Raw genomic sequence first — 27,812 nt, 5'->3', positions numbered from 1 at the left:
ACTCAAATTTTTTGCCTCAGGCTCATTCCAGGGATCAGCAGCAGACATCAGCAGCATCTCCCAGACGGCCGCACACACTTGCATCAAGCAGGTAACCGATGCCCTCTTTGCCCTCGTGCACAATCACATCCATTTCACCAAGGATCAAGCAAGTGTCACGGCGTGAGCGGTTGGATTAGCTCATCTGGCAGGCTTTCCAAGGGTGCAGGGCATCGTTGACTGCACACATGTGGCCCTTAGGGTACCCCATTGCAATCCAGGTATTTTTGTCAACAGCAAGGGCTTCCACTCCCTCAACGTTCAGCTGGTGTGTGACCACAAGAAGGAAATTTTGCATGTTTGTGCCATGTACCCTGGCAGTTGCCATGACTCCTTCATACTACGCCAGTTTAGTTTGCCTCCGCTGCTCAGTCCACCAGACCAACTTAACGGATGGCTACTTGGAGACAAGGGCTATCCCCTGAGGACATGGCTAATGATGCCATTGAGGAGGCCAGCCAACGAAGCTGAGGAGAGCTACAACTCCAGCCACATTTCCACCAGATCCATTATTGAGCAAACCATCGGTTTGCTGAAGATACGCTTCAGATGCCTGGATAGATCAGGTGGAGCCCTACAGTACTCAGCAGCCAGGGTCTCCAGAATCATCGTGGTTTGCTGTGCACTTCACAACATGGCACAGCGTCGTGGCTTGCAGATTCCTGAGGATCAAGTGGCTCCTCACATATCCTCCTCAGATGAGGAGGAGGAGGAGGAGGAGGAGTGCGAAAATGAACATCCTGCAGAGGCCCATCAACCAGCAGCAGCATTATGCGAGAACATTGCTGCCCGGGATGTAAGGAACGCACTCATCCTGGCCAGATTTGCTTAGCCTAGTCAATCAAACACTTTTGCCTCGCTGCTTCTTAACAGAGCTTTGACAATGGCCAAGAACCAGCGGATTCCTAGCACTCTGACCATCATACTGACAGTTGCAAGTATTCCTAAGGCCTCAATGTGGAAGTCCAAATAGCAAAATGACAGACGCCACAACTGCAACATTTGCCATCAGAATTTTTATGTTCAATAACAACGTGATGGCATTTTTACAATTAACACAAAATTGCACCCAAGTGACTACCCTTGTGACTATTTGTGCAGAATTTTCCTCTTACGCGTGCTCCTACGTGGTGCCTCCCCTGTGGCTTCAGCAGATGTGGAGGCCCCTTGCTCACTTTCCTGCTGCTCCTGCCTCGACACCTTTGGCGGACGTCCTCTGTGGTTGCGAGCCTGTGAGGGCTCGTCAACAGTCTGCTGCTCCTGCGGCTGTGCAGGGGTTGAGACGTCTATCTCACTTGGGTGTGAACTCTGGTGGAGCTCTGACCGAGGGCTCTGCAGTGGCATGGAAGTGTAAGCGCTTGGAGAGGACCCCCACTTCCCTGAGGCCTGCCACCAACCTCCCTCTCATGGGTCAGGTCCCCCTCAGTGCCTGCAGGTGGCTGGAGAGCACCATGCTGCACATCAGGGGGGCCATGGGGACCTGTATCTGCAAAGGCAGTCCTACTCAGAAGGACTTCCATGAAGGTCTGTTTTCTCTATTCAATAGATGCCCATCGCTCCTCAAGAGATGTCATTCTATTCTGAACAATGACCATATTTTCCATACCCTGGTGACTAAGCTCCTACATGGCTGTAGCCATCCTCTCCTCTACCATAGCCGTCCTCTCCTCTACGGTAGCCATCCTTTCCACGGAGGCTGCCATCCTTTCCGTGGTGATGCGTTCAAGCGCCAATGACTCCACAAAGGCTATGGACTCCTCCATTCGCTCTACACTCACAGCGACCCTAGAGACAAAACCTGCCAGAGACTCCTGCATCTGTGCCTGGAGTTCCATCACCTCTGATCTTATGAATGAACCCAAAGGCAGAGGGTCGACATGCTGCTGAGCCAAGCTGGCAGAATCCTGTGCCCTCCGATTAGGATTCTCCACTGCTGTCCCTGTCTCCACAATCTGCTGATGCTCACTTGTGAGCTGTGATACACCAGGTGACAACACTACTCTATGTCCCGAAAGTCCCACCGAGGTGTGAGTGTCTGCGCTGGTGCTGGGTGCGCTGAATTCTGCTGATGCTGCACCCTCAGAGGTTGCAGCTTCCTCTGAGGAGTCTAGCTGCTCAGCCTTTTCTTCCTGGCTAGGGGGGATGGATGCTTGTGATGGTCCTGTGGGGGAGTAAAGGAAAGAGTCAGAGATGTGATGCAAAGGCTACATGCACATAGCTTTTTGCAGATGCTCATAAGTCCATCTGTTACAGCTCAACAATCATTATCAGCAATTCATGCAATGTCAAAGAGAGAGAGGGGAAACTTTTCTGTCACCAGCTTGCTGTGTTACACCCGTCTGTCCGTCCCCCATGCGCGAATCATCCTCTATTCCCATAATTTCCAGGATGGCCTCCTCCCAGGGGGTCAGGTGGGCTATTGAAGGTCGCCCTCCTCCTGTCCTGGCTTGCTCTCTTTTATTGTGAGCTCTCTTTTCCTGCAGTGAGGGAGACAAGTGGAGGTTGAGTGAGAATGAAGGAGTGAGTGTAGAGATTGCATAGCATAGATACTTAGAAGGAGACAAAGATGGAGTGAGGTTGCAAGACAAGGGCCCTCCCTGTGTGTTGTCAGTTGTGTTCAAAGCATCAGAGTGATAGGGAGTGTGAGGGCTGTATGGTGGAATAGTTATATGAATGTCAGCATAGAGAGAGAGGGAATGGGTAAGGGTGCATGGATGTCAGTGTCAAGTGGGATGTGGAGGAAGAGATTGCTAAAGCTGAGTGCTGATGAGGAAAGGCAATGGGGATCAGATTGAGGGTGATGGGAAATTCATACTCACTTTTCCAGTGTGCTGAAGGTCATGAAATCTTTTCCTGCACTGTATCCAGGTTCTGCAGGTGACTCCCAAGGAGTTGACCTCCTCAGCCACCTGCATCCACACTGCCTTGGTCTGAGTGGGAGGCCTCTTCCTCCCTGATGAAGGGAAGAGCACCTCCCTGTTGGCCCTAGCCCCATCCACTAATGCCTGCAGTGCCACCTCGTCAAAGCGAGGAGCTGATTTGGCCCTCCCGCTTGTCATATTTGCTGCAGCTCCCTCACACTGCACAGTCAAGGAGCTTGGCAGTCTGCAGAAGAAGCAAGGCTTGCTGTGGACCTCAAATGCAGCAGCAATGATGACATCATCGGAGGGGACTTTCAGTCATGAAAAACCCATTTGCAAAGGCTTCCCACACGTTGGAAATCAATTGGCCAATTCAGTTAAAATTGCATCAATCTCCCACATCCAAACACGAAGTTCGGATAACACGACACCATCCCGCACCTGAGTTAAAATCCCCCCCTCTTTGTACCTTTGCCTATCTTACTGATGTCATGAAGTGCTACCCCAGTGGCTACAGCATGGCTGGTGGAAGGTTGCTGACTTTCAGTGGGTGACACTGCGGATGGTGGCTGGGAGTGTGAAATTGAGTGATGGTGTTTCTTCTTCAATCTTCTCTCCCTCTTCTTAGCCAACCAGTGGCTTGGCAGGTTGCATTTCTTGGGTTTGTGAAATGAGGAAGGCAAAAAGCTGGAGTTGTGGTGAGGGGGTGGGGTGGGGGGTGTTAGATCCGTGGTTCAGTGGATAAATAATTACACGGATGCTGTACATAAACAAATAACAGGTCTTTACTGGAGGAGGGTAATCTCTAGACTGGGGTACAGAGGCATGCGCACAGCTTATATACCGGTGTGGTCACTGCCGGTACTACAGTATACAGGAGCTGTAAAAAGTAGTTCTGACTTAAAGCACATACACTACAATTCCTCCCTTTTTAGATTAATAATACCCCCTTAATATTCAAATAACAATTACATTTTTACATGTACATTCAATAACAAAAGTCCATTTATAGATTCAGTCTTTGGGGCAGCTTCCTGAACCTTTCGGGATAGCGCCTTTCCGGAGGTTCTTGTTCTTGGTGCAGAGGCGATTCTGGCCCCCTTTCATCGGGTAGTTCGTCGGGTTCCACTGCTACTGGGTCTGAAGTAGATACTACCGGTATGTCGGGTTCATCCCCAGGTACTCGAGACATGGGGTTGACGCATTCCTGTGGTGCTAAGATCTGATCGACGTGGCATCTCACATTGTTCTCCCCGACATCCACTGTGTACATTAATGGCCCCTGCCTTGTACATATCGTTCCGGGTTGCCACTTCTCTGTTCGATAGTCCCGGGCCAAGACTGGTTGCCCTACATTGAAGCTCCTTGTCGGCTTCTCGTTGATGTGCTGGAATTGTTTGTCCTCAACATTTCTTCGCACATTTGGTCTGAGCAAGTCCAGACGAGATCTCAACCTTCGGTTAAAGAACATCATGGCCGGGGTCTGGTTGGTAACTGCATGTGTCACGTTTCGGTAGTCTAATAAGAAATTGTCCATCTTATGCTGTAGTGGAATTTCCTCATCGCACATGGCCTTTATCACCTTCTTAAAGGTTTGTACGAACCTCTCAGCCAATCCATTGTTGGCTGGATGATACGGGGCGGATGTGTAATGCCTTACCCCATTCCTTTTCATGAATTTTTGGAACTCGTCGGACACAAACTGTGGTCCATTATCAGAGCAGATCTGCTCTGGCAACCCGTTTCTGGCAAATATGGTCCGTAGGACTGCAATCGTTTTCGCTGTAGTGGTTGAAGACATCTTTATCACCTCAGGCCACTTTGAATGAGCATCCACTGCTATTAAGAACATTGAGTCCATGAATGGACCAGCGAAATCAATGTGCACCCGTTGCCATGGAGAGGAGGGCCACTCCCATGGGTGTAGAGGGGCATGTGGTGGTGCATTTTGGACCTTCTGGCATCCTAAGCAGCTCTTAGTTAGGTCTTCGATTTGTTGATCGATTCCCGGCCACCACACATAAGCCCTAGCTAGGCTCTCCATTTTCACTCCCCCCAGATGACCTTCATGTAGCTCATTTAGCACTCTCTCCCTTAACTTGGGTGGAATCACCACTCTGGAGCCACACATCACTGTCCCCTGGCATACTGACAGCTGTTCTCTTCTGGATGAGAATGCTGGCAACAGTGAGTCACCATGTGTTGGCCATCCCCTCACCGTCAATTCATATACCCGTGACAGCGTCGGATCGTTGCGGGTCTCCTTCTCTATATCCGCGTTTGTTACTGGCAATCGTTCAATTATTGACGAATAAAATATCTCGATAGGGTCCACTGCTGGTGCTTCCTCCACAGTAGGCAGTGGCAGGCGCGATAGCCCATCAGCGTTCCCATGCTGTCTTGTGCCTTTGTATTCTATTTCATATTGATTCACCCCTAGAAACAGGGACCATCTTTGTAACCGCTGTGCAGTCATTACTGGCACGCCCTTCTTAGGATTAAAGATGGAGACAAGTGGTTGGTGGTCAGTCAGCAAGGTGAACTTCTGTCCATGCAGATAGTGGTTGAATTTTTTTATTCCCCATACTAGGCTGAGGGCCTCCCTGTCAATCTGGGCGTAGTTGCGCTCAGCTGAGGTTAGTGACCGAGACGCAAAGGCTACTGGCCTCTCCAACCCGTCTGGGAATTTGTGCGATAGCACTGCTCCAATGCCATAGGGTGATGCATCACATGCCAAACGAATTGGTAGTGCTGGGTTGAAATGGGCCAACACCTCTTTTGATGTGATCAATTCTTTACACTTCTGGAAAGCTCGTCTACGTTCATCATCCCACTTCCATGGTACCCCTGCTTGCAGTAGGGTGTTCAGCGGGTGTAATACCGTAGACAAATTTGGTAAGAACTTCTGGTAATAGTTTACCAGCCCGAGGAACGACCTCAGTTTTGACACATGCAGCCTTGACTACTGCCTCTATCTTGTCAGGGGACTTATGTAACCCCTCTTCATCGATGACGTGGCCGCAATACGAGATCTGTTTCTGGAAAAACTCGCACTTGTGGCGATTAGCTCGTAGCCCATATTCCTTTAATCTGGCGAGCACCTTCTCCAAGTTAGCGAGGTGATCACCTTCATTTTCGCCCGTGACCAAGATGTCGTCCAAATAACACTGGGTCCCTGGAATCCCTTGCAGGACCTGATCCATCGCCCTTTGCCAGATAGTCGGAGCCGAGGCTACTCCAAACACCAGCCGGCTGTATTGATAGAGACCTTTATGGGTGTTGATCGTAAGGTAATGTTTCGAAGCTTCTTCTACCTCCATTTGCAAGTACGCCTGGGCTAGATCAATTTTTGTGAAGCGTTTCCCACCAGATAGCGAGGCGAAAATATCCTCAATTCGTGGAAGCGGATATTGCACCGTGTGAAGGACTGGGTTCACTGTCACCTTAAAACCCCCACAGATGCAGACCTTCTTTGGTTCCCCAGGCGTATTACTCAACGACCTCTTCATTACAGGAACGATGGGTGTAGCCCACTCGCTCCAGTCCACTTTGGACAGTACTCCTGAACGTTCCAACCCTTCCAGCTCTGCTTCAACCGCTGGTCTGATCGCATAAGGCACTGGTCTGGCCTTCAGAAACTTTGGGCTTGCATTATCCTCTATTTTAATTGTTGCTGTTATTCCTTTTAGTGTTCCTAGTCCCTCCTGGAACACTTCTTTTGCGTCAGTTAGCATTTTTGACAGTCGTCCAGGTGTGATGTCATCATCCTTTTTGGCCTCCACCTTCAGTGCCTGTATGGAATGCCAATCTAAATGTATCTTCCGGATCCATTCACGTCCTAGCAGTGGTGGTCCTCCATTTGGCAATACATATATATCCATTTTAGGTATTTCCTGACCTTTATATGTCACTTTCACCCTTATTTTTCCTTTGGGGTAGACTTTTTGCCCCGTATACATCTTCAAGACAATCTCTGTAGCTTTCAAGGGTATGTGTGAAAATAGCCGCTTGTAGTCTCTCTGATTTATGACTGTTAGAGCTGACCCTGTGTCCAATTCCATTTCCACTTGGACTCCGTCTATCTTGAGTGTAACCCAGATAGTCTGGTGGTCCTCCATATCGGTTACATTATGTAGTTTCAGACAACCCAGCTCCTTGCTTCCGGAGTCTGTGTCACTTTTCTGTTCGTCTGAACCACTGTCCATCACCTGGTGTACCTTTTTGTACTTCTCCTGTGGAGATTTCTTACTGTTGGCTTTCTTCCCAGACCTGCAGACTCTTGCTATGTGTCCTGCTTTCCCACACTGTCTGCACACTTGGCCCTTGAACCAACAATCTTTCTGGTCATGTGTTGTTCTGCCGCAGCGATAGCACTTCCCTGTTCCATAGGTCATTTCATTGGTGCCATATTCTTGCGGTCTCCGTTGTATCTCTGCAGCGCCCCTTGCGGCTGTTTCGTGTGATACTGCCATACTGAAAGCTTTGTCCAGCTTAAGGTCCTTTTCTGATAGAAGCCGTTTCTGGGTTCCTTCACTTTGTAGCCCACACACAAACTTGTCCCTTAACGTGTCTGCTAGTCCCGCTCCAAACTGGCAGTATTTTGATAGCTTGCGCAGTTCCGTTAGGTACTCAGCATTGCTTTCATCTTTGTGTTGGTTCCTTTTATGGAACTTAAATCGTTCTGCTATCAGCAGCGGTGTGGGGTTTAAGTGGTCCTGTAGGATTTCTACTATGCTTTCAAAATTCTTGTTTACCGGCTTCTCTGGGGTTATTAGCTTTCACAGTAACCCATAAGTTTTTGCACCCATGGAATTTAACAGAACCAGTGCTTTATTAGCATCTGGCACTTCATTCGCCCTGCAGTACACCTCAATACGTTCCACATATGTCGCCCAATCTTCGACTTCATTGTCGAACGTAGAGATACTGCCACTCTTCGGCATCCTTGGTTGTGCATTAACTATCACCAATGGCGCCTCCCGCGCATCCCCTTCTTCTCCGCTGGCACAAAATGGCGTCTCCCGCGCTTTCCTTCCTTCCCGCGCTCGCCCGTCTTCTCCGCTGCGGCTTCGCAAAATGGCGTCTCCCGCGCTCTTCCTTCTTCTCCGCGGCTCAATGGCGCCTCCCGCGCTCTCCCTTCTTCTCCGCGGCTCAATGGCATCTCCCCTTGCTTCGCCCCGCAGACCCTGATCAGGCCGTGATCCCTGGCTGTGCTCTGCGCGTTCTTCTCTTGATATTTGTCGACGCCGCTCAGTCTAGAACCCGGCTGTTTCTTACCCTCTCTCTCTCCGGTTTGCAGTATTTTTCCTCGACGCCGCTTGGTGTTCAAACCCAAGCTGCGCCCTGCTCTCTTCACCCTCTTTCTTACCCCGTTGACGCTGCCCGGCTCTCTCTCTCTGCCGTCGGTCGGCTCCAGCCGCCACTGCTCGGGAAGGGTCTGCTCTGGACCTGTCGTCGGTCTCTTACTGCTCGTTGTGGCTGGGGAACCAAGCCCGGCTCTCCACAGCCTCCCCAGCGAAGTTGGATCTCTGCCTGACTGCTGGGCGGTTGCTCGCGGTCGACGCCCGTGTTCCTGGACTCGACTATTTTTTTTTTTTTTATGTTGCAGGTAGATTCGCATCAACACTCATCGCCACTGTTAGATCCGTGGTTCAGTGGATAAATAATTACACGGATGCTGTGCATAAACAAATAACAGGTCTTTACTGGAGGAGGGTGATCTCTACACTGGGGTACAGAGGCATGCGCACAGCTTATATACCGGTGTGGTCACTGCCGGTACTACAGTATACAGGAGCTGTAAAAAGTAGTTCTGACTTAAAGCACATACACTACAGGGGGGTGGGAGGGTGGTGGGCAGGAAAGCAAGAGGTGCATGCGAGAAGGAGGATAACATATGAGGATACCAGCACCTTGTATCCTTTCAACCCTGCCGCTGGCCAAGCACTCAGCCACGCCCTTGCCAAGAATTTCCAGCACTCTCTCCTCCAAGCGGGTGAGGTGAAGCTAGGAATGGGAGGTGTGCCTCGTGATTGGTACAGATTGTTGGTAGGTGAGTGATGGGGTGGGGTGTTCATGAAATGAGCAGTGTGTGAGGCTAGTGGTGCAGTTGGTAGGAGGTGGGTTTTGAAGATGCATTCACTGACCTTGACCACTGGTCTGAGGTCATGAAACATCTTTGGGCACTGGAGTCAGGTGGTGGGGGTGACACTGCTGGCAGTGATGGCCTCGGTGATCTGGTCCCGCATCGTTCTTTGTGGAGGGCCTCCTGGCCCCAGTGGGTCGAAGGCCGCCCTTGCAGTGTTGACCCCTTGCATAAAGCTGGAGTGCTGTGCGCGAGACCCTGGGTGCCCTTCCCTGGCTTGTTGAGCCATTTGTGTTAGTGCTGAAGCACCTTTCCCATTTTTTAGTTGTGGAAGGGAACTCAGCTTTAAGAGCTGAAGACTGCCATTTGGGAATTATTTTTAATGTTTATTTTTTTCAGAAGGCAGTTGAGCTCTAAGGGCTAAAGACTGCCTATAATGATTTTTATTTTTTTCATTTTAGAAACCAACACTGCTTTCTAAAATGGCAGGCTAGCTTTAAGATGATGCTGTTCTTGCTCCAGGGTTGCTATGGCCACGCTACATTGGAACCCCTCCTGAGAGTAACGCCCGAAAACCAGCCTTACACGGTATGTTTAGCGCTGCGCTGATTTAAATTAGTAGGCAGCACCAAAATACCGGTGCTGCCTCCGCTGTTAATTCGGGCAGCCATTAACTATGGCCCGCCTTGGCACTGGCACTGGAATTTCTAGGCCCTCTTGTCTTAACCTTTCATAATCTTGAAGACCACCCCTGCCCTTCTCAGCTCTAGTGGAAATAGTCCTAAACTCTCAAGTGACTATTCATAATTGTAGGCCTGTCTTCCTTTCTTTACAAGCTTTTATTAACAATTGATTTAACCACATCATAAAAATAGATAATAGCAACTTCAGTGGAACGTCTTGCTTTGGACCCAGATTAGAACCTGATACACATTCCCATCTGAATCTAAGAGCAAAGTCATTTAGTCATGTGTAACCTTTTCCAGGAACTTGTTCATGACTGGCTTTAACCTTTTTGGGCAGAAGTTGTTTAAATCTGTCTGCTCCCTGGATTTTATATATAGCAATGATTAATGTCATATTTCATTCATTGGGGAAGGTACAAGCTCTAAATGATTGATTAAACAAATGTGTTAATGAGTTTGCCAAGATATTTCCCATGAGTTTTATCATTTGGAATCCAAGTCAAATGTGCTTTTTCCCACAAGCTGCTCAGTTGCAGTACATACTCTTTTATCTTGTTTCTGTCTTTTGATTTAAATGTTCCATCGTCTTCAAAATCTGGTTCAATTAATACCTTAACTTCAGGTGCAGTAAAATCACTGGCCAGATCCTGTTTTTAAAGAACATCGAAAGAGTTTACCATTATTTTCTCACCAGTCATGATCATGTTCAAAAAGATCAACGTAGTAAAAAAACAAGTGAACTGGTGAATTATTTAATAACTTTTCATAATTTAATTGAAATGTTCTTTTTATTATTGGATAGACTAAATTGAAACTTTGATGTTATTCTTTTGGATACATTACTCTTTCTTATAAACTTGGATATTTGTGCCAGTATGAAATTTACAATGATATTTTATGCGGAAAGTCCTTTAAACCTTTAGCTTGTCACCAGGACCTAATGATCTAGCTGCTTGCAAATTAAATGAGGCATCCTATACAAAGATTTTAACTTAGAAAAAATACAGTTAAAATTATTAGTTGATCAAATCATGCCCTATAAATTACAGTTTTTATGAAAATGCATTTCTAATTCAACATATTAAGTGAGTAATTAATCTTACTCCACCTAATATTCACAATTTCCTCTTGGAGAACACCATCCATTTTTAGCTTTTCTAATTCACAATGGTCCCAAAGTTAATTGGCTGCAATCATTGCCATTGTACCAGGATCAAAGCCACCAGTGCCCACCCCCCCAACACTGACCCCCGTTGGAGGTTCAGCCCCCTCAACCTCAGCCACAGCTTCGATCAGCACTTCTGCACATCATTTTCCTTGTAAGGGATGGCCAGAAGTTCTTCCCTTTAAAAGGCAATGTGGAAATTGGCAGAAATGTCAGAGACCCAATATAACCGGTGTCCTCTGTTTCCTTGGGGGTTTCAGTGGTGCTCTGCCAAAGTAACAGAAGTTTTTCCATGCCAAAGAAAGTTGGATGTGGTGTAAAATGGGCTGCTGATTCATTATGAGCCCATTTCGTACTACAGGCAAAGACCAATTTCAGCCCCAGTGTTTTTTCATGGTTGAAGTAGATCAATTGAAAATAAGCATGTCAACGAGATCAGTGAGTAGCCAAGTCACATTGAGCACATCTGCCATCAACCACATCAATAGGCCTTGACACACCTGCAATTTGCTTTCCAGTAATTTTGCAGACAATATTTGGTTATTTCTATTTCTACAAAATATTCATTATGTGTTCCAATATCAAGAATTTTTTTAAAGAAAATACAAAGCAAAAAATTCAGAGAAATTTTTTTTCAGCAAAACAAAATATTTGAATTACATTTGAATGAAATTTCTTTACCTGTCAGTTTAACAGAGGCACTAACCCATTTAAAATAACCTCCATTAAAAATAAAGACCAAATAGTCGCAAAGAGCATGGCTAGTCTATCAATCCCAGAAGAGCCAGCTCAGTGCTTGCTGGGCTTGTCAACTGGAGAGAGAGGGCTTCCTGCAATATGCAGGCTAGCACAACTTTTACTATTAGATGGAAACAGTTGCACCTTCCCCTTCTGTGGTGAAGGGTAGTCCTCCCTGCAACAAACTTGTGGTTGAAATAAATATGGGCCCTATCCCAACTAGAGCAATCTTTGATCTCCACCTGGAACTGGAGAAATATCCAGCTATCTGGTATCCATCTTGGAGGCTCATGCAGCACAAGCTGCCCTCCCCCAGTACAGCAACATACTCACTGACCATAAAGGAAAAAACCTCAACCAACTAATATGCAAAGCTTTCTACCCGATTGCCATTCCCAATCCTAAGCCACAGAAACCAAGACCAAACAAGTTGCTTCAACCCCTTGACCCATATTGTTCCAACTGCAAGAACAGTCATGCCAAGAAATCCAGATGCATAAATGCATTCCTGCCACAAACATCTTGCAGTCAAAATGTACAATGGCTTCATAAAATCTATATATGAATATCCTTTTTTTAAAATTCAGTATTAGTTAAGAAAGAGAATTTACTGTGAATGTGCAAAGCAGTTGTACACTAATATTTGAAGAGCCCAGTTTCAAGGCAGAAGCTTTTAATCTTTGTCCAGATTAGATCTGTTCAACTTTTTTACTTACATAATCTTCTCTTCTTATTCTCTTCCGTGACTAGTGGCACATGAGGTAACTCATTTCTTCCACTGCTTTACTTCCAGCAGATCCTGCTCTGGGTTGTTTTCATAACAAAGTCCCATTTTGCGTGGGTAGGTCGTTAGCCTCACTCACAATACTCTACCAGGAGAACTGGCTAGATACAATGGAGGGGTCGCCTCTCCACTCCCATCAGGCATGAGTACCCCACTGCATATCAACCAAGCATTTAGTCTAATATCTCCTTCTTTGGCTCAAGGTCAAGTTCTGTCTGATTATGCTCCTGTGAAGTGCCTTGGGACATTTTCCTACATTAAAGGTGATACAGAAATGCAAGTTGTTGTTGTAGGCAAAGCTCCAGGAGTAGATCCTCACTACAGACAAGTGCTGTACAGGAGACAGTGCTATAATCACAAAATGACTCCTTATCTGTAACACAGTACTGTGGAAGTTATTCTGAAACCCCCCACCAGATAGCTTCTCTCTCGACTGTACATTCACCTTTCATAAAATGTTCTTTAAAAACACTCAATATTGTTGTTATAATGGTCATATCTACATAGTTATACATTCCTATTTTCTTTAACTTAAGTCAATGGTGACGTTTACTGTTGCTCTAGTACACCTTGTTTCTCCAATATCTTAACAAATAATCTTGTCGGGGCTCTGTGTCTCTTACATAAGAACATAAGAACATAAGAAATAGGAGCAAGAGTAGGCCAATCGGCCCCTCGAGCCTGCTCCGCCATTCAATAAGATCATGGCTGATCTGATCCTAACCGCCAATCTACTATCACAGAACCATCTCCTGAATCTAACAGAATTAGACACATGAAATAGGAGCAGGATCAGGCTACACGGCCCCTGGGCCCGCTCCGCTACCCACAGGGCCATGACCGATCCGAACCTAGACTCATGTCCAAATTCCTGCCCGCTCCACGTAACCCTTAATTCCCTTTACTTCTAGGAAACTGTCTATTTCTGTTTTAAATGTATGTAATGATGTAGCTTCTACAGCTTTTTGGGGCAGCATATTCCATGGACCTACCACCCTTTGAGTGAAGTAGTTCCTCCTCATCTCAGTTTTGAAAGAGCAGCCCCTTATTCTAAGACTATGCCCCCTAGTTCTAGTTTCACCCATCATCGGGAACATCCTCCCCGCATCCACCTGATCTAACCCCTTCACAATCTTATATGTTTCAATAAGATCGCCTCTCATTCTTCTGAACTCCAATGAGTAGAGTCCCAATCTACTCAACATCTCCTCATATGTCCATCCCCTCATCCCCGGGATTAACCGAGTGAGCCTTCTTTGTACTGACTCGTGAGCAAGTATGCCTTTTCTTAAGTATGGACACCAAAACTGTATGCAGTATTCCAGGTGCGGTCTCACCAATACCGTGTACAACTGAAGCAATACCTCCCTATTTTTATATTCTATCCCTCTAGCAATGAAAGCAACATTCCATTGACCTTCTTAATCACTTGCTGCACCTGTATACTAACCTTTTGAGTTTCGTGCACCAGGACCCCCAGATCCCTTTGTACTTCAGTACTTTCCAGTTTCTTGCCATTAAGATAATAACTTGCTCTACGATTTTTCCTGCCAAAGTGCATAACCTCACACTTTCCAGTATTGTATTCCATCTGCCAAATCTCTGCCCACTTATTTAGCCTGTCTATGTCCCCTTGCAGGTGTTTTATGTCCTCCTCACTCACTACTTTCCCCCCCATCTTAGTATCATCTGCAAACTTTGATATGTTACACTCGGTCCCCTCCTCCAAATCGTTAATATAGATTGTAAAGAGTTGGGGACCCAGCACTGACCCCTGCGGAACACCACTAGTTACTGATTGCCAGTCTGAGAATGAACCATTTATCCCAACTCTCTGCCTTCTGTTAGATAGCCAACCCTCTATCCATGCCAGGATATTACCCCCAATCCCGTGATTTTTTATCTTAAGCAATAATCTTTTGTGTGGCACCTTGTCAAATGCCTTTTGGAAGTCTAAATGCACTATGTCCACTGGTTCCCCTTTATCCACCCTATATGTTACTTCCTCAAAGAACTCCAGTAAATTTGTCAAACATGACTTCCCCTTCATAAAACCATGCTGACTTTGTCCTATTAAATTATGATTATCCAAATGTCCTGTTACTGTCTCTTTAATAATGGACTCCAAAATTTTGCCTACCGCAGATGTTAGGCTAACCGGTCTATAGTTTCCAGCCTTCTGTCTACTGCCCTTTTTAAATAAGGGTGTTACATTAGCAGTTTTCCAGTCTGCCGGGACCTTTGCCGAGTCCAGGGAGTTTTGGAAAATTATTACCGATGCATCCACAATCCCTACTGCCACTTCCCTCAAGACCCTAGGATGTAAGCCATCCGGTCCAGGTGATTTATCCGCCTTGAGTCCCATTATTCTACCGAGTACCACTTCCTTAGTGATTTTGATCGTGTTTAGCTCCTCCCCCACTATAGCCCCCTCTTTGTCCAGTGTTGGGATATTCTTAGTGTCCTCTAATGTAAAGACTAACAAAATATTCATTCAGTGTTTTTGCCAGCTCCATATTTCCCACCATTAATTTCCCGGTCTCATCCTCTAAGGGACCAACATTTACTTTAGCCACCCTTTTTCTTTTTATATAACTATAAAAACTCTTACTATCTGTTTTTATATTTTTTGCTAATTTACTTTCATAATCTATTTTCCCTTTCTTAATTAATCTTTTTGTTATTTTTTGCTGTCTTTTAAAGTTTTCCCAATCCTCTATCCTCCCACTAGATTTGGCTACCTTATATGCCCTTGTTTTTAGTCGAATACTATCCTTAATTTCTTTACTTAGCCACGGATGGCTGTCTTTTCTTTTACACCCTTTTCTTCTCAGTGGAATATATTTTTTTTGGAAGTTGTAAAATAACTCCTTAAATGTACACCACTGATCATGTATCATCTTACCCTTTAATCTATTTTCTCAATCCACTCTACTCAATTCCGCTCTCATACCTTCATAGTCTCCTTTATTCAAGCTTAGCACGCTTATTTGAGATCCAACCTTCTCACCCTCTAATTGAATATGGAATTCAACCATGTTATGGTCACTCATTCCAAGGGGATCCTTTACTAGGACATTTTTAATTAATCCTGTCTCGTTACACAGGACCAGATCTAAGGTTGCTTGCCCCCGGTCGGTTCAGTTACATACTGCTCAAGAAACCCATCCCTAATACACTCAATGAACTCATCCTCAAGGCAGCCCTGCCCAATTTGATTTGTCCAATTAATATGATAGTTAAAATCCCCCATAATTATAGATGTTCCCTTATTACAAGCCTCAACTATTTCCTGATTGATACTCCGTCCAACAGAGTTGCAACTGTTCGGAGGCCTATAGACTACGCCCACTAGTGTTTTTTTCCCCTTATTATTCCTTATCTCCACCCAAACTGTTTCATTATCCTGATCTTTTGACCCAATATCATTTCTCTCTATTACAGTGATTCCTTCCTTTATTAACATAGCCACCCCACCCCCCCTTCCTTCCTGCCTGTCCTTCCTGATCGTTAAATAACCTGGTATGTTTAATTCCCAGGCATTGTCACCCTGCAGCCATGTTTCTGTAATGGCCACAAGATCATACCCATATGTAGTTTTTGTGCCATTAACTCGTCTATTTTGTTACAAATGCTACGTGCATTCAGGTAGAGAACTTTCAAATATGTTTTGTGATACTTAGTTCCTGCTTTTGCCCTTTTTATTACTTTACCTTTTACTCCATACCTTCTGCCCCTTCCTGACATGCTCTGGTTTTTAATTTCCCCACTGCTACCTAAGTCTATGACCTTCTCTGTTGTCATTTTTATTGTTTGCTCTCTAGGAACCACCCCCCCACTAGTTAGTTTAAAGCCCTCTCTACAGCCCTAGTTATATGATCCGCCAGGACTCTAGCCCCAGCACTGGCCAAGTGAAGCCCGTCCCAACAGAACAGCTCCCTCCTGCCCCAGTACTGGTGCCAGTGTCCCAGGAAGCAAAACCCATTTCTCCCACACCAACTTTGAGCCACGCATTTAACTCTCTAATTTTATTTGTCCTAGCCAAATTCGCTCGTGGCTCAGGTAATAATCCAAAGATTATTACCCTTGAGGTTCTGTCTTTTAATTTGACCCCTAGCTGCTCATACTCCTTTAACAGAACCGGCTTCCTAGTGCTATCTACGTCATTTGTACCAACATGGACCACGACAACTGGATTCACCCCCTCCCACTGCAAGTTTCTTTCCAGCCCAGAGGAGATGTCCTTAACCCTGGCACTGGGTAGGCAACACAGCCTACGGGACTTTCGCTCTCGGCTGCAGAGAACTCTATCTATCCCCCTAATAATACTATCCCCTACCACTACAACATTTCTATTTACTCCCCCCTCTTGAATGGCCCCCTGTTCCATGGTGCTGTGGCCAGGTTGCTCATCCTCCCTGCAGTCCCTGCTCCTGTCCCCACAGGGAGTAAGAACCTCGAACCTGTTGGACAAGAGCAAGGGCTGCGGCTCCTCCAACACTACCTCCTGGATCCCCGTACCTGCCTCAGTCGTAGTCACATCGTCCTGTCCCTGACCATGGGCTACATCTGAATTAATTAACTTCATAGGTGTGACCATCTCCTGAAACACAGAGTCCAGGTACTTCTCCCCCTCCCTGATGTGTCGCAGTGTCTGAAGCTCAGACTCCAGCTCATCAACACGGAGCTGGAGTTCCTGTAGCAGCAGACACTTGCCACAGACGTAATCACCGTGAGCCTCAATGGGGTTCACCGGCTCCCACATCTCGCAACAGTAACACATCACCTGCTCCATTCTGTGTAATTAATTAAATTTTTTATTGTTAGTTATGGACACCCTCTACCCGATTATAGATGCTAGTATCCCCTTTAATTTATTGGATTTAAATTAAATCAATTCCTCTAATTACACCAGTTAAATGGTTCACCAACAGTCACTCTGCACCAGAAAGGCCTTATTAACTGCAACCCACAGAGTTAAAGTTTGAAAATAGCACCTAACACCCCACTTACCCTAACTCACACTTACCCAAACTCACAGCACTCTCTGCTGACCTCGCACTCAGTGCTTGCTCGCACTAGCAATTATGGAACGCATTTGAACCTTGCCTGACTGACTCCACTATTTCTTCTGCTGCAATCTGCCAGTGCAAACCATGGTTCCTCATTAATTTTGTTTGCAACCACATTCCTATTTCTACCTCATATCAAGAGTGATATGTTTATTTAAATCATGTCAGGAACACTGCACAGTGCTCTCAACTCGTACTCTGCAGTTTATATTATTTTATGCCCTTAAGGTAATAAAGAAAATTGAAACACCACCTATGACTATGAAGATCAGATCAAAACATGCAAAATATTAAGTTGCCAAACTGGAAGCAATTTCAGCTTAAAGTATAGTTTGTGTACTTACTGAACACTAGGACTGGACCATTTCTCTTTGGTCTTCTAAGCCTGCCGCACACAGTAATCTACTACTTGACCCCAAATTGCATTAAATAATTGACAATTAGAGCAATTAGTTGTTTCAGGTAGAGAGGCAATTTTGCACTAGATGCAAAGTGGCAGCAGGAACAGAAGTACACAAGCACACCTCATGATTAAGGATTGATTAGCAATCTTAAGATGGAGAGTGAAGTAGTTGACTCAGAGACTAGGGTCCTGAATTTAAATAAAGGAAACTACCATGGTATGAGGCGCGAGTTGAATAGCATGGATTGGGGAGCATTACTTAAAGGGTTGATGGTGGATAGGCAATGGCAAACATTTAAAGATTGCATGGATGAACTACAGAATCTGTACATCCCTGTCTGTCATAAAAATAAAACAAAAAAGGTGACTCAACCGTGGCTAACAAGGGAAATTAGGGATAGCATAACATCCAAGGAGAAGACATATAAATTGGCCAGAAAAAGCAGCAAACCTGAGGATTGGGAGCAGTTTAGGATTCAGCAAAGGAGGACAAAAGGATTAATTAAGAGGGGGTAATAGAATATGAGAGTAAGCTTTCAGGGAACATAAACATTGACTGTAAAAGCTTCAATAGATATGTGAAGAGAAAAAGATTGGTGAAGTGAAACGTAGGTCCCTTGCAGTCAGAGTCTGGGGCATTTATAATGGGGAACAAAGAAATAGCAGACCAATTAAATACATACTTTGGTTCTATCTTCACAAAGGAGGACACAAATAACCTCCCAGAGATGCCAGGGAACATAGGGTCTAATGAGAGGGAGGAATTGAATAAAATCAATATTTCTGAGGAAATGGTGTTAGGGAAATTGACGGGATTGAAGGCCAATAAATCCCCAGGGCCTGATAATCTACATCCTAGGGTATTTAAGGAAGTGGCCCTAGAAATAGTAGATGCATTGCTGGTCATCTTCCAAAATTCTATAGATTCTGGAACAGTTCCCATGGAACCCCACTATTTAAAAAAAGTGGTAGAGAGAAAACGGGGAATTATAGACTGGTAAGCTTGACATTGGTAGTGGGGAAAATGCTAGAGTCCATTATAAAAGATGTAATAGCAGAGCACTTGGAAAACAGTGACAGGATCGGACAAAGTCAACATGGATTTACAAAAGGTAAATCGTGCTTGACTAATCTACTGGAATTTTTTGAGGATGTAACTGGTAGAATAGATAAGGGAGAACCAGTGGATGTGGTGTATTTGGACTTTCAGAATGCTTTCGATAAAGTCCAGCATAAGAGATTGGCGTGCAAAGTTAAAGCACATGGGATTGAGGCTAAGGCACTGACTTGGATAGAGAACTGGTTGGCAGACAGGAAGCAAAGAGTTGGAATAAATGGGTCTTTTTCTGAGTGGCAGGCAGTGACTAGTGGGGTACCGAAGGGATCGGTGCTAGGACCCCAGCTATTCACAATATATATTAATGATCTAGACGAGGGAACTAGATGTAATATCTCCAAGTTTGCAGACTACACAAAGTTGGGTGGGCATGTGTGCTGTGAGGAGGATGCAGATAAACTCCAGTATGATTTGGACAGGTTGGGTGATTGGGCAGATGCATGGCAGATACAGTATAATGTGGATAAATGCGAGGTTATCCACTTTGGTGGCAAAAACAGGAAGACAGATTATTATCTGAATGGCAATAGATTCCGAATGGCCTACTCCTGCTCCTATCTTCTATGTTTCTATGTTTCTATGCTCCATGGGCATAGACTGGACTTCATGACAGCTTGAAATATCTGTTCATTTAGATAATTATTCAAATGCTCCATCTTCAGATCAGACCATGTGCAAAGAGCACAATATCCACAAGGCTGGATTATCCCGCATTGTTACCTCTGGTGTCCCCCAAAGATCGATCCTTGGCCCCCTCCTATTTCTCATCTGCATGTTGCCCCTTGAGGACATCATCCGAAAACACAACATCAGTATCCAAATGTTCGCTGATGACACCAAGGTCTACCTCACTACTGCTTCTTCGACCCCTCCACCGTGTCTAATTTTCAGAGTGCTTGTCTGACATCCATTGGGAAAACCGAAGCCATTGTTTTCGCCACAAACTCCGTTCCCTAGTCACTGGCTCCATCCCACTCCCTAACATCTGTCTGAGGCTGAACCACACTGTTCACAACCTTGGTGTCATATTTGACCCTGAAATGGGCTTCCGACCACATAGCCGCAGCATAACAAAATCCGCCTGCTTCCACCTCCATAACATCGCCCATCTCCGCCCTTGCCAATAGCTCATCCGCTGCTGAAACCCTCATCCATACCATTGTTACCTCTAGACTTGACTATTCCAACGCACTCCTGGCTGGCCTCCCACATTCCACCCTATGTAAACTTGAGGTCATCCAAAACTCGGCTGCCCATGTCCTAACTCGCACCAAGTCCCATTCGCCCATCACCCCTGTGCTCGCTGACCTACATTGGCTCCCGGTTAAGCAGCGCCTCGATTTCAAAATTCTCAACCTTGTTTTCAAATCTTTCCATGGCCTCGTCCCTTCCTATCTCTGTAATCTCCTTCAGCCTCACAACCCCCTGAGTTATCTGCACTCCTCTAATTCTGCCCTCTTGAGGATCCCTAATTATAATCGCTCATACTTTGGTAGCCGTGCCTTCTGTTGCCTAGGCCCTAGGCTCTGGAATTCCCTGCCTAAACCTGTCCGCCTCGCTACATCTCTTTCCTCCTTTAAGACACTCCTTAAAACCTACATCTTTGACCAAGCTTTTGGTCACCTGCCCTAATTTATCCTTATGTGGATTGGTGTCAATTTTTTTGTCTTTAAGTACTCCAGTGCAGCACCATGGGATGTTTTACTACGTTAAAGGCGCTATATGAATAGAAGATGGTGTTGTTGCTGTTATCCTGTGCATCATCAGGTTGAAAGAGCTGTTGTCCTTTAAAAGGGATGAAATACCATTTCAATTGTACAACTATGGAGCAGTAGAAATTGCACAGCTGGCTGAGCTTAGTGCAAGGGTCTATGCAAGAAGGAAGACTGCCCCTTTTCCATAGAAATCCCTGGAGGTGATGCTGAAGGAGGTGCAGCAAAGGAGATCTTCGGGTCCAGGGGCACTTTCCTCAAAGGTTTGCCAACAAGGTTACCTGCAAGAAAGTGGCAAAGCAGGTGAGTAAGTGTATGTGGCAAGATAAACCCCCCACCCCCACCCGCCCCCACAGATACCTCCACTGACCCAGCCAAAATTCATGGAGTTTTGAGAGCTCCCTTCATTTGATTACCATTGGCGGGTGCCCACCCATTTACAGACCCACCTGAATATTGCAGCAGGCAGGCCTTGGATGTCAAAGGGGCAACCAAGGTGGCCCCACCCTGATTATCAACAGCTGGTCAGCTGTTTTTTGGGCACAAAACAAATGGCTGTGAGTATGAATTTCTCACCCAAAAAGTTGACAGATGGCTACAATGGATATAATGTAGACACCAGACTCGAAAGTCCTGGCAAGAAGCTAAATTCTATGATAATGATGACATTCAGTGTTGTTTTTAACAGAAGCAGCAGTTACAATATTGTTGTAACTAGATGAATGCTAAACTATGGCAAAGTTGCTAATGCAACATGATAATCATTTTAAGGTTTAATAAATATGGTTATGCACTAGGTTAAGGAGGTGAATTATTTATGTCTCAGGATTAGGTATACTGAAAACTTTATTAATGGCCCAGAAATTCGGGCCTCCACGGGTAAGTACGCATGGGGTACTCACCCGTAAGCCCAATGGAAGTGCCGGTTTTCTGCATGCACTGCGCATGCGCGGGAAACCGACACTTCCGTTCCCCTGATCGAAGGGGTTCAGAATTTGAACGCGCGCGCAGGAGAGGCAGCGCGTGCGCATCGAACTTAGGTTTTTTTTGCAGGTTTTCCTGGGAGGGTAAGTCTCCAGCAGTCACACATTTAAAAAGCAGGCCTAATGAGGACAGATCCACCCTCCCTCAATTGATGAATGAGTACTCCTCTATGTTGAACACCACTTGGAAGAAGCACTGAGGACAGCGAGGGCACAGAATGTACTCTGGTTTGGGGACTTCAATGTCCATCACCAAGAGTGGCTCGGTAGAACCACTACTGACCGAGCTGGCTGAGTCATGAAGGACATAGCTGCCAGACTGGGCTTATGGCAGAGAAGAATCTACTTGACTTCACCAATCTACCTGTCGCAGATGCACCTGTCCATGACAGCACTGGTAGCAGTGACAACCGCACAGTCCTTGTGGAGACAAAGTCCCATCTTCACACTGAGGACACCTTCCATCGTGTTGTGTGGCACTACCACCGTGCTAAATGGGATAGGTTCAGAACATATCTAGCAGCCACGAGGCACTGTGGGCCATCAGCAGCAGCAGAATTGGATTCCACCACAATCTGTAACCTCATGGCCCTGGTTCAACGAGGAGTGTAGAAGAGTATGCGAGGAGGAGCACCTGGCGTACATAAAAATGAGGTGTCAATCTGGTGAAACTACAACACAGGACTACATGCATGCTAAGCAGATAGAGTTAAGTGATCCCACAACCAATGGATTAGATCAAAGCTCTGCAGTCCTGCCACATCCAGTCGTGAATGGTGGTGGACAATTAAACAACTAACGGGAGGAGGAGGCTCCATGAACATCCCCATCCTCAATGATGGCAGTACCCAGCACATGAGTGCAAAAGGCAAGGCTGAAGCATTTGCAACCAGCTTCAGCCAGAAGTGCCGAGTGGATGATCCATCTCGGCCTCTTCCTGAGGTCCCCACCATCACAGAAGCCAGTCTTCAGCCAATTTGATTCACTCCACGTGATATCAAGAAACGGCTGAGCGCACTGGATACAGCAAAGACTATGGGCCCCGACAACATTCCGGCTGTAGTGCTGAAGACCTTTGCTCTTGTCAAGACATTTGAGTCTGTTCTAGACTTATGCTAGAACTAGCTGCGCATTTAGCCAAGCTATAGTTACAACAATGGCGTCTAAGTACAGTTACAACACTGGCATCTATCCGACAAAGTAGAAAATTGCCCTGATATGTCCTGTCCACAAAAAGCAGGACAAATCCAATCCGGCCTATTACCGCCCCATTAGCCTACTTTCAATCATCAGTAAAGTTATGAAAGGGGTCGTCGAAGGTGCTATCAAGCGGCACTTTCTCACTAATAACCAATAACATGCTCACCGATGCTCAGTTTGGGTTCTGCCAGGACCACTCGGCTCCAGACATCATTACAGCCTTGGTCTAAACATGGACAAAAGAGCTGAATTCCAGAGGTGAGGTGAGAGTGACTGCCCTTGACATCACAGCAGCCCTAGTAAAACTGAAGTCAATGGGAATAAGGAGGAAACCTCTCCACTGGCTGGAGTCATACCTAGCACAAAGGACGATGGTTGTGGTTGTTGGAGGACAATCATTTTGGACCCAGGACATCACTGCAGGAGTTCCTCAGGGCAGTGTCCTAGGCTCAACCATCTTCAGCTGCTTTAGCAATCACCTTCCTGCCATCATAAGGTCAGAAGTGGGGACGTTCGCTGATAATTGCACAGTGTTCATTTCCATTCACAACTCCTCAGATAATGAAGCAGTCCATGCCCGCATGCAGAAAAACCTGGACAACATTTAGGCTTGAGCTGGTAAGTGGCAAGTAACATTCGCGTCACACAAGTGCCAGGCAATGACTATCGCCAACAAGAGAGAGTCTAACTATCTCCCCTTGATATTCAATGGTATTTCCATTGTCGCATCCCCACCTGGGTGTCACCATTGACCAGAAACTTAACTGGACCAGCCACATAAATACTGTGGCTACAAGAGCAGGTCAGAGGCTGGGTATTCCACAGCGAGTGACTCACCTTCAGGCTCCCCAAAGCCTTTCCACCATCTGCAAGGTACAAGTCAGGAGTGTGATGGAATATTTTCCACTTATGTGGATGAGTGCAGCTCCAACATCATTCAAGAAGCACCTGCTTAATTGGCACCCCAGCCACCACCTTAAATATTCACTCCCTCCACCACCGGTGCACCGTGGCTGCAGTGTGTACCATCTACAAGATGCACTGAAACAACTTGCCAAGGCTTCTTCGACAGCACCTTCCAAACCCACAACCTCCACCGCCTAGAAGGACACGGGCAGCAGGTGCATGGGAACAACACCACCTCCAAGTTCCCCTCCAAGTCACACACCATCCTGGCTTGGAAATATATCGTCATTCCTTCATCGTCACTGGGTCAAAATCCTGGAACTCCCTACCTAACCGTACTATGGGAGTACCTTCACCTCATGGACTGCAGCAGTTCAAGAAGTTGGCTCATCATCACCTTCTCGAGGACAATTAGGAATGGGCAATAAATGCTGGCCTCGCCTGTGATGCCCACAGCCTGTGAATGATTTTTTTTTAAATTGCATATAAATGGAATTTACATATGTGGAGCTGAAAAATCAACTAGCTTTGAAATTAATATGAGAAAATCAAGGGGGCAATTTTCGCCGAATACTTTAGATGCTAACGAAGTAAACAGGTGGCCAAGATGGGGTCTTAAGCTGAAACGCCGGTTTAGCCCACATTTAGCAAATGCACCTTCTTGGTAAAGGATTTAAAGCCAGCGCTAGGAAGGGCCACACAGAGGCTCGTTAAATAGTTGATTGCCTCTTAAGATGCCTGCTTGCACTCATTAAAGAGACTGCATGGCATTTTGCTGGCTAACGCTTCAACTAATGCCCTCTCTTAACAGCGACCAGTTGTTGGGAGTAACCATGGCGTTGATGTCAATTTCAAGCGCTACTTAAAGGGATATGCACCACTTAAAGGGATACTTACCATTTCATGGTCATTGCTGATGGAGCTATGTAGGGAAGCTCTGAAACACATCGGGATACTTATTGGGACAGTTTGTCAAGACTTCACCAACACTCAAGCAACATTTATTCTGGAAATTCTCTGAGGACTTCACCTAAAAAGATTAAGTGCTGTGCTACTCCATCTTATTGGGCACCTTATAGGAGTCAGCAGGAAACAGGGTGATAGGCATCTTGTTAGGGGTCCCCCTTGGTCTGGACGAGGAATGGAAGGAGGACATGAGGCCAGGCAGAGCAGCACCAGCTGCTGCAGGAGAGAGGGACAGGAGGGTGAGGTGGACTCCCTCCCTCCTTCCCCCCAGGTAAAGGACATCCCTCCTCCTCTGGAACTCCTCCAGTGCAGCATCCGAGAATCTGTGCACCCTCTCCTTCGGTCCCTGAACTAACCTGAAACCTGCCGCTGTGTGTCAGCCTGAGCACTCCACACTTTCAGCGGAATTGGGTGTGAGGAGCCCACATGTACTGCTCCACGAATCATAGAATCATAGAAATTACAGCACAGGAGGCCATTCGGCCCATTTTGTCCATGCTGGCCGACAAAGAGCTATCCACCCTAATCCCACTTTCCAGCACTTGGTCCGTAGCCTTGTAGGTTACAGCTCTTCAAGTGCATAGCCAAGTACTTTTTAAACGTGATGAGGGTTTTTGCCCCTACCACCCTTTCAGGCAGTGAGTTCCAGACCGCCACCACACTCTGGGTGAAAAGAATTCTCCTCAAATTCCCTCTAAAGCTCCTCCCAATTACTTTAAATCTATGCCCCCTGGTTATTGACCCTTCTGCTAAGGGAAATAGGTCCTTCTTATCCACACTATCTAGGCCCCTCATAACTTTATACACCTCAATTAAATCTCCCCTCAGCCTCCTCTGTTCCAAAGAAAACAACCCCACCCTATCCAATCTTTCCTCATTACTAAAATTCCCCAGCCCAAGCAACATTCTCATAAATCTCCTCTGCACCCTCTCTAGTGCAATCACATCCTTCCTGTAGTGTGGTGACCAGAAATGCACGCAGTACTCTAGCTGTGGCCTAACTAGTGTTTTATACAGTTAAAGCATAACCTCCCTGCTCTTATATTCTAAGCCTCGGCTAATAAAGGCAAGTATCCCGTATGCGTTCTTAACTACCTTATGTACCTATCCTGCTACCTTCAGGGATCTGTGGACATGCACTCCAAGGTCCCTCTGATCTTCTGCACCTCTCAGTGTCCTACCATTTGTTGTGTATTCCCTTGCCTTGTTAGCTCTCTCCAAATGCATTACCTCACACTTCTCTGGATTGAATTCCATTTGCCACTGTTCAGCCCACCAGACCAGTCCATTGATATCTTCCTGCAGTCAACAGCTTTCTTCTTCATTATCAACCACACGGTCAATTTTTGTATCATCTGCAAACTTCTTAACCATACTTCCTACATTCAAGTCCAAATCATTGATATATACCACAAAAAGCAAAGGACCCAGTACTGAGCCCTGCGGAACCCCACTGGAAACAGCCTTCCAGTCATAAAAACACCCTTCGACCATTACCCTTTGTTTCCTGACTCTGAGCCAATTTTGGATCTAACTTGCCACTTTCCCATGGGCTTTTACTTTCATGACCAGTCTGCCATGCAGGACCTTATCAAAAGCCTTGCTAAAATCCATATAGACTACATCAAATGCACTACCCTCATCACCCTCCTTGTTACCTCCTCAAAAAATTCAATCAAGCTAGTCAAACATGACCTTTCCTTAACTTCTTCTTCTTAGGCAGTCCCTCGGAACCGAGGATGACTTGCTTCCACATTAAAAATGAGCTCGTAGGTGACTGATTAGTCCAATGCGGGACCTACAGTCTCTGTCACAGGTGGGGCAGAAGGTGGTTGAAGGGGCGGGTGGGTGGGGTGCTTGGGTTGACGTGCGCTCCTTGCGCTGCCTGCGCTTGCTCCCGGCGAAGATACTCGAGGTGCTCGGCGCCTTCCCGAATGCTTCTCCTCCACTTTGTGCGGTCTTGGGCCAGGGATTCCCAGGTGTCGGTGGGGATGTTACACTTTTTCAAGGAGGCTATGAGGGTGTCCTTGAAGCGTTTCCTCTGCCCACCTGGGGCTCTCTTGCCATGCCGGAGCTCCGAGTAGAGCGCTTGTTTTGGGAGTCTCGTATCGGGCATGCGGACAATGTGACCCATCCATCGGAGCTGATTGAGCATGGTCAGAGCTTCGATGCTGGGGATGTTGGCCTGATCAAGAACACTGACGTTGGTGCACCTATCCTGCCAATGGATTTGCAGGATCTTGCGGAGGCAGCGTTGGTGGTACCTCTCCAGTGCTTTGAGGTGCCTGCTGTACATGGTCCATGTCTCTGAGGCATACAGCAGGGCAAGTATCACTGCTGTCCTGTAGACCATGAGCTTAGTGCCGGGTTTGAGGTCCTGGTCTTCAAACACTCTCTTCCTCGGACTCAAGTCCGATTGCGGTACTTACAGAGGAGTTTCCTTGCTATCTGTCACAGGGAAAGTCATCGCAAGAATCCTCCTCAATCGCCTTCTCCCAGTGGCCGAAGAGCTTCTTCCAGAGTCGCAATGCGGATTCCGCCCACTAAGGGGCACAATGGACATGATCTTCACCGCACGTCAATTACAAGAGAAATGCAGGGAACAGCACCAACCACTGTACATGGCCTTCTTTGATCTCACAAAGGCCTTCGACACTGTCAACCGTGAGGGATTATGGAGTGTCCTCCTCAAATTCGGCTGCCCTCAAAAGTTTGTCACTATCCTCCGCCTGCTTCACGACGACATGCAAGCCATGATCCTGACCAACGGTTCCACCACAGACCCAATTCACGTACGAACAGGGGTCAAGCAAGGCTGTGTCATCGCACCAACGCTCTTCTCAATCTTCCTTGCTGCAATGCTCCATCTCACCCTCAGTAAGCTCCCCACTGGAGTGGATCTAATTTACAGAACAAACAGGAAACTGTTCAACCTCCGTCACCTCCAGTCCAGATCCAAGGTCGTCCCATCCTCTGTCATCGAATTACAGTATGCAGACGATGCTTGCGTCTGCGCTCACTCGGAGGTCGAACTCCAAACCATCGTCAACACCTTCACCGAAGCATACGAGGGCATGGGCCTTACACTAAACATC

The sequence above is a fragment of the Somniosus microcephalus genome, chromosome 10, assembly GCF_052327205.1.
Source record: "Somniosus microcephalus isolate GS21.2 chromosome 10, FLI_Smic_1.0, whole genome shotgun sequence".
NCBI classification, from domain to species: Eukaryota; Metazoa; Chordata; class Chondrichthyes; order Squaliformes; family Somniosidae; genus Somniosus; species Somniosus microcephalus.
This window is presented reverse-complemented; position numbering follows the sequence as displayed.